Below are 7,792 nucleotides of genomic sequence, written 5' to 3'. Positions count from 1 at the left end.
CAGAGCAGCAGCGCATCCAGGACTCGAGCAGCTGGGATGTGGGGAAATAAATCGCTGGGCTGAACCACGCCTGCAGCAAGTTCTGGGACAGCGTGGGTCTGCAACACGGGTCATGCATGATTAAACACCCTGTGGGACAGTGATGGATGTGGGGAAGGGCTGGGGCAGGAGCAGGGGTGATGCTTTGCCCTTTGCCTCACAGCGGCAGCTGGCCCTGGACCGGGCAGAGGGCAGCTCCGCAGCTCTTCAATCATGGATGGAGAGGGCATACAGCAGGGCTGTAAATTTACTGGTGATGTTTGTTCCCTGCTCCAGAAGCGCTGGGGCTCAGCCTGTGGCTGCTCCTGGCTGTGGCCCCGGGGCAGGGGTGTGGTCCATCCCCAGGGTGGCCGGTGGGTCAGAGCATCCCCAACCCGAACAGGTCCCCAGATGCTCGTGGCAGTGGTTCCCCGCCGGCTGGCGAGGCAGCGCGGTGGCCGCTGCAGGGGAGGCAGCGCAGGTGTTTTGCCAGGGGAGGAACAGAGAAACCATCTGCTCGTGCGGGTTCGTCCTGATGCTTCAATGGAGGAGAGGATCTTGAGGCAAAACTGCTTCGCGTGGCTTTGCTGTGGGATTTCAGCATCTTCGTTGAGCGCTGGCTGATAAATGAGCTGGCTGCTCCCCCGTGCTGTGCCAGGCCATGCCAAGCACTGCTGTGTCAGAGCAGCAGAAGCTGGAGATGGTCCTTGCCCTCCCTGGGTGTGATTTGCACTCAGGATGTCGCTAGATGGGGAAAAGATGGGGCAGAGCAAGGCAAGCCCAGCCTTGTTCCTGCTTGGAATAGAGAAACCCATGAAAACCTTCAAAAATCCTCATTTTCACCTCGTTTCACCATCCTACCCTGACAGCTCCTGGGGCACCGCTGGTTCGGGGATGGAAGCAGAGCCAGGACAACACCATCATGGGCAGATAGTGGCTCCATCAGAACCAGGATGGTTCTGGTGATGGTCAGTGATTGCTGCTGGCAGAGTGATTTGCTTTGACCTCCTCTTCACTGGCAAGGAGCATCTGAGGGCTGGGACAAGGACAGAGGGATGGCTCCCGTGGGCCCCGTTTTGGAAATTAGGGCTGCCACAGGGATGGAGCAGCCACTCAGCAGAAGCGCAGCTCTCCTCTCCTTCCCTGCAAAAGAAACAAGCCTTGCCTGCCGTCCAGAACCATTCCCCTTATCTCAAAGGTGGCCATCGTATTTTATCTTTATTGTTATTATTTTTATTATTATTACTACTACTACTACTATGCACCTGGCTGGCAGCAAAGCTCGGCAAGGGCTGCCCTCCTCAAAATAACGCCTGGGAGACTTCTGCGGGTAATTTCCATCAATGATAATGCATTGAAGGGAGAATAAAGTCCATAAAGTCCAGATCTGCTTGTTCCTGTCCAAAAGAAAATTACTATTTCAGCCATTCCCCAGCATGATGAAAGCCAAGGGTAGATCACAAATTAACCCCTGGTAAAATGCCCAGTGCCGGCGCTGGAGAGGCGAGGTGGCTTTCGAGGGTGGCCAGGCTGGCAGCAAGGTGTGTGCTGGGGTTGAAGACTAGCACAGGGGCAGGACAGGGCAAGGGACAGCATGAGGTCCCCAGCATGCACACAACACTGCCGCGGGGCCGCATCCTGCCCCAGGCTGGGCAGCCATCCTGGTTCTGAGGGAGCCACTATCTGCCCATGATGGTGTTGTCCTGGCTCTGCTTCCATCCCCAAACCAGCGGTGCCCCAGAGCTGTCTGCTGCAGGCTGCTCACACCTGCCTAAGACCCGGCACAGCCAGGTACTGGTCCTGATCCCAGTCCTGCTCCTGCTCCTAGTCTTGGTCTTGCCCCTGGTCCTGCCTTTGGTTCTAGTTCTGTCCTAATCTTGGTCCTGGCCCTGGTCCCAGTCCCATGAGTGTCCCACCTTGGAACCCACAGGGGAAGCAGCTCTAGACATTGCAGCAGGAAATTCCCATTGGATATATGGAAGAGACCTCATCCCCATGAGAGCCCTGCAGCCCTAGGATGGGGACGCTGAGGGCAGCTGAAACGCTGTGATTTTGGGGCTGGAAGGCTTTTTTGGGGCTGATGCGCGGCAGAGCTTGGAGCCACTCACAGCTTTGCTTTACACCAGCCCATCCCCGAGTGCCCATCACAGCCCGAGCTTCTCCCCACATCATCTGCCGTTATTATCGCTTTCTGCCGTTCCTGTTTCCTTGTCGGTGTGTTACGGACGAGCTGTGCATACGCTGGCAGCTGGGTATGCTTCTCCCCGCCAGTAAGAGTGAATTAATTGCTAGTTTAAAAAAGAAAGGAAGGAAAAGAGAAAGAACTTCCCAGGCAAAGCAGCGCCCACTGACCAGTGGAAACAGGGCTTGTAAGGGAAAGAAACACCTAGATCGAAGGATGGATGTATTCTATATATATGTATATAGATAAATGTGTGAGGGCCAGAAGCTCTGTGGTGATGGCACCAGTGGCTCCCTGCTGTCTAGTAAGGGCTGGACTCATGCCACAGCCTTGCTTTCCTACCTACACTTATTTTCAGGAAAAAAACCTGGATTTGAGCTGCCTGCCCCTCTGCTGAGCTGGCTGGTACGGCGGGTGGGAGGGAGGGACACATGGCCACCACTGCCCCATGGTCCCCAGGCATGGCAGCATCGCTGCGGGGGCCTGCAGAGCCCCACAGCTCTACGAACAGGATGAGGTCCCAGGGGCTCCCCGGGGGGGGGGCGTCCCCTCCAGCCTCCCCTTGCCACGACTGGGCTGCTGGCAGTGCCGGATCCGGAGCCCACGGTGTGCTCTCCAGCAAACCTGCGCCTGCTGCTCCCTGGCCAGAGGGCTGGCAGCATGCAGCCTCCCTGGCCCCAGCCGATGGCAGGAGATTACTGTAGCTTTGGAGCAGACACGTGTAATGGCTGTGTCCTAGTTTTTGAAAGCAGAATCCAGCATTAAAAAAAAAAAAAAGAAAAAAAAAAAGCCACAGTTGTGGTGAGAGCAAATATAGTAACTCGCTCTCACACCGGCTCTTCTGGAGTGTTACTAGCTGTAAAGCCATACCAGGGTCACATCCTCTCAGGCTGCTATGTCCCCGAGGAAAATGGAAAATTATTTGTTTGTTACTACTTGAGAGACCCGACTCTCTGGCAGCAGAGGCTCCCAGGAAGGCACAGGGGGGCTGCGCTCTCATTTTGGCATATCTTACCCAGGTTGCCCACCCCAGCTGGGTACCGAACACGTACCGTGGTGGCTAAATCCAACATCCTCACCAGGATGCCAAAACCAAAAGAATCAATAAAAGCCACTTAATAACCAGCTGGCAAAAGGGAGCCAGGCTGGCGAGGACTGGCAAATGCTGCTGGGTGCAGCCACTGTCTCCCCAGCATCACCCCCCGGGATGCTGTAACTCAGCCGAATGTGGATTTACTGCCTCTGCTCCATTATCACCAATCAATGTAACAGTTATTAGTTAATAGGCTAAAATTGTCGTTCTAATGTCCCAGATCTGCATGTTACAGCGTGGCTAATTGGTACAGAACTGATTTGGGGGGGGCTTAATGAAAATGTAAATTCAGGCACATTAATCAAACAATTACTTCATAACCACGAGACAGACGGTGCTAAACCTAATTAAGAAATAAACAAAGTTAATCAGTGAACAGAAAACATTTACTAATCATATAGATACATTGCAAGAAAGAAATAATAGACAATAATTTATTAAAGATTCCCAAACCTGCTCCTTTTCTTAATAACCCAGTGCTCCGGCTTCCAGGAAGCACCACCTCGGTTTTATTAAAGCATTTGTTCTGCTTTAAGGTCTACTGGGCACCAGAGAACAAAAAATATATTACCCTGCAAGATGAATAATTGCATCAATTTAAAAATAATAGGGCTGGGGACTGAACGGGGGTGTGTGGGTGACACCTAACGTCGAGACCGATGCATTTTGGGCTTAATTATCAGCAGTTAGTGCTTTTCCAGCTCAGAAGTTAATTCCGATTCAGACATAAGAATTGCAAAAAGACATAAAGATGAAAGCCGGTGGCATTTCTCTTTCCACTGCCTGTTCATAGCTTCTTGTCAAAACCTGCTTGTCTGGCACAATTTCTGTACGTAAATGGGAATATTTCTCCCCAAACTTCCTTCTGCCCCATGCTGATTCCTACTGCAAAGTGATCTGAATGGCTTGTGGCATCGCTGTGCTTCCCACAGCCTTGCAAGACCGTGCTGACCTTGCAGGGCTCCCACTGCTGACCATCCCAGGGTCCAGCTTCGCTCTCGGCAGGAGGGGACCACCCTGTCTCCCCCCAGCCCCCCATGTGTGCCAGGGAGATGGGACGGGAGCCACCGGCACTTGCATCCTAGCGGGATGGAGGGATCCGTCCCAGTCCCCACATGGGAGCAGGGCTGCTGTGACGTTTATCAAAGCTCTTCCTCGAAGGGGGGGGGGGGGGGGCAGAGGAACACAGGGAGCTGTGGGTGTGATTTCACGCCCCATGCAACATCGCTGCTGTCACGCTGGGGCTGGGGAGAGGGTTTATAGGTTTTCACAGCAAACTGAAAAGGAAGGAAATCTGTGAAATATCACTGTTTCCCAGCCAATTGCTGCTCGCAGGATGCATGGGGCTGCCCCGGTTGGGATTCATCACACCCACCAGTGCCACCCAGGGGGTCCCCAGGGCCCTGCTTTCAGCAGCCATCTACCCAAGGGAAAGAGGAGGGCCTGACCCACACCCCAGCACTGCTTTTTGGGGTGATCCAGTCTTTCTGGGGCTGCCCCATGCTGGATGCACACAAGCCTTGCTTCTTAAGGCAAGGTGAAGCCTGCCTGGGAAAACCTCTCAGCTCTGCCAAAACCACTTCTGCATTTTCTTTGGCCAAAATTTTTCCCAAACTTCAATATTTGTGGTCCCAAAGCTGCTTTTTACTTTCCCCTTTGGCCCTGGAGCAGTGCAGGGATGTGGTCCTGAGGTTTTATCCATGAATCCCTGGGTTGGGCAGGATTCTGGTGTTCACACCCTATTCCTGCTCCCTGGGATGAAGGAGAAGGGTGGGATGGGGTTGAGCCCTGGGCTCGGGGGGGGCTGTTAGCAGACCCCAGCACTGCTTTTGGTGCCCCCCTGACCCCACCACCACTCCTTCCACTTGCTTATTTTGTGTCTCTCTCCAGAGCCATTATTAAGCCAGTTTCCCCCACAACCAGGTTAAGCTGTTTATCAAAAGCCTCCATCATTAGGTTAATGATTCTCAGCAAATTTCATACACAGCCCGGTTCATCCAGAAAATGGAGCCAGTGACACTGACAGCTCAATCAGCTGCAGGAGGGATGGCTCCGGAGCTGCGGGGTGCTCGGCACTGTTACACCCCCATTTGACACCTCACCACATGCAACGCACCCATGTGTCGCTCAGGACACCAGTTCCAGCTCCATCAGCACATCTTTGCCGTGCAGAAACAGACCCACTGAGGAGCAGGGATGGTTTCTGTCCCCTCCATCCCAGCCTGGCACTGGGAATTTTACTCTGGCACATGACTTATCAGATTCGGAGGCATCCCACTCTGTTTGATGCCACGGGGATGGCTGTGAGTGAGGGTTTTTGACCCCACCACCCCTGCAACTTCAAAGGAGCATTGTAACATGGCAGGCGTGGGGGGGTACCGCTAAATGGGGGGCACGAAGCAGCTTTGCTTCAGCTGCAACCTCTATACTCTTGCTTTCTTGCTTCCCAGGCTCTCCCACAGCCGCTGCCTCCTCACAGGGATGTGACTCCTGCCTCTGCACCGCATGATATTAGGAGCATCCCCCCCCCCAAAGCCCCGGGCCGGGAGGAGCCCTGGAAGAGCAGGAGGTGGCAAAGGGCAGGGATGCTGCAAGGACAACCCAGGGCGGCTCAGCTCTCCTCCATCACTGGGGGCACCTCTTGGGCTGCAGTGACCAGGAACTGGGGACAAGGTCTATTTGCCCACCCTGAGTGCTCCTTGTCGTTCCACCACCTCATGCATCATGTCCCTGAGGCCACACCATCAATTACATCTCATAGCAGGCAGCCAGGAGCAGATTTGCTGTGCCAGCACCTCATCCTGAACCATGCAACTTGGCTCCCAGGGCTTCAAAATGCAGTTCAGTTCTTCTGGGAAGGGGACATGCCCTGGGGGTCAGGGTGGCATCCGTTGGGTGGGGGGCAAGGATTCAGTGTTCAGCTTTCTGGCCCCAAACAGCAGCTGCTGTTGCTGCTCTGCAGCGCTGGCCTCATTGGCATTCTCCAGCGATGCTGCACACCCGGCGGGACCGGCAGCCGCTGCAGAGCCTGAATTATTCAGCTCAAGCAGGGCCCATTTGCTGATGGAGCAAGGGAGGACTCGTGAGCAGGACTGAGTGCTCAGTTCCGTCGGGAAGCCATTCCGTTCCTTGGGCAAGGGGGCTGGCACCCATCCCCGTCCCTGACCTCCGAGCAGATCCGTGGCTGGATGCTGCTGTCATGATCTCAGCAGCAATAGATCCAGGGCACCGGTCACACCTTGCCCTGTCAAGTATCTGTTTAAAAAATAGAAATAAAAAGCTGGAGGGGAAAAAAAGACATAAATAAATTGCTAGGTTTAAAAATGTCCCTTTCCAGGCTAAGGAAAAACAACATAAATAAGTTGCTATGTTTAAACATGACCCTTTCCACACTCATGTAAAAAACTCCCCTGGTACAGATGTTTGCCTTCTTCCACATCACAAATTCATCAGCATTTAAGGAGGTGGTTTAGGTCACCACGGTCCCAATCGGGCGAGGGCTGCCCTTTCCATCCACCAAAGCAGAGACATGGGTTTCCACCCCACCATAGGTCTTGTCCCTTGGTCTCTCCTCCATCCTCTGTGTCTGGGAAGGGGTCTAAGAAGTCCCATGTCTCTGCCAGCCCCCAGACAAGGTGTGGGTCTGCCAGCAGCGCTGCCAACAACAGCATCACCACCCGGCCTCAGGGCTGCAGCATCCAGGGACTGACACATCGCTGTGTCCTGGGGAACAGAGCAGCAGCCACCAACCCAACCCCATAACCATCATCTTCACCCTGGCAGCCCAGACCTGCTGCTGCCTGGAGAAGAGGGACTCTGGCACTGGCTTCCTGCCACCTCTGTGACATTTCAAGTGGCAACCATGAGTTCAAGTGGCCTTGGTGGCATCTGGGCACATACCGGGTGGCCAAACCCCAGTGCTGCTAGAAGTGTTCTCAGCCATCTGATGGGATTTACTGGGACATGCTCATGATGGATGGCACAAAAGGGCTGAAAATCAATCCAGGCATCTGTCGGAGTCTGGCCTGAGCTGCTAATTCACCCTATTGCTTAAGTGCCAGGCAACATCACTCTGGCCCGATGGAGCTGGAAATGCTGCAGCTGGGAAGAGCGGCTTTTAAAACCATTTTTGTCAGCCTAATGCTATTAAAGTGCCTGGGAAGGGAAGAGATGGCAGTGGCTGAGCCTGGCCCCATCTGCCAGTGGTCCCCAATAGGACACATGTATCCCCAGCACCCTGGTTGTTCCTGAGTCCCTCAAGGTTTGGTGACCCCTGGCTTGCAGGGGCAGACAATTCCTTCATGCAAGGACATGTCCCTGAGCCTTTCTCATCATCCCCAGGAGAAGCCCACGGCGAATCTCCTGGCTCGCCTTGCTTTTACTCTTTGGAAATTGGGTTGAGGTGCTCCTGGCTTTGCACTTGTGGAGGGTCCCAGTTTGTGGATCATCTGTTGTCACCTCCGCTGTCACCCTGGGGATGCTGTCCCCTCCTCTGGGGA

Source organism: Falco rusticolus, chromosome 1, assembly GCF_015220075.1.
Source record: "Falco rusticolus isolate bFalRus1 chromosome 1, bFalRus1.pri, whole genome shotgun sequence".
NCBI classification, from domain to species: Eukaryota; Metazoa; Chordata; class Aves; order Falconiformes; family Falconidae; genus Falco; species Falco rusticolus.
This window is presented reverse-complemented; position numbering follows the sequence as displayed.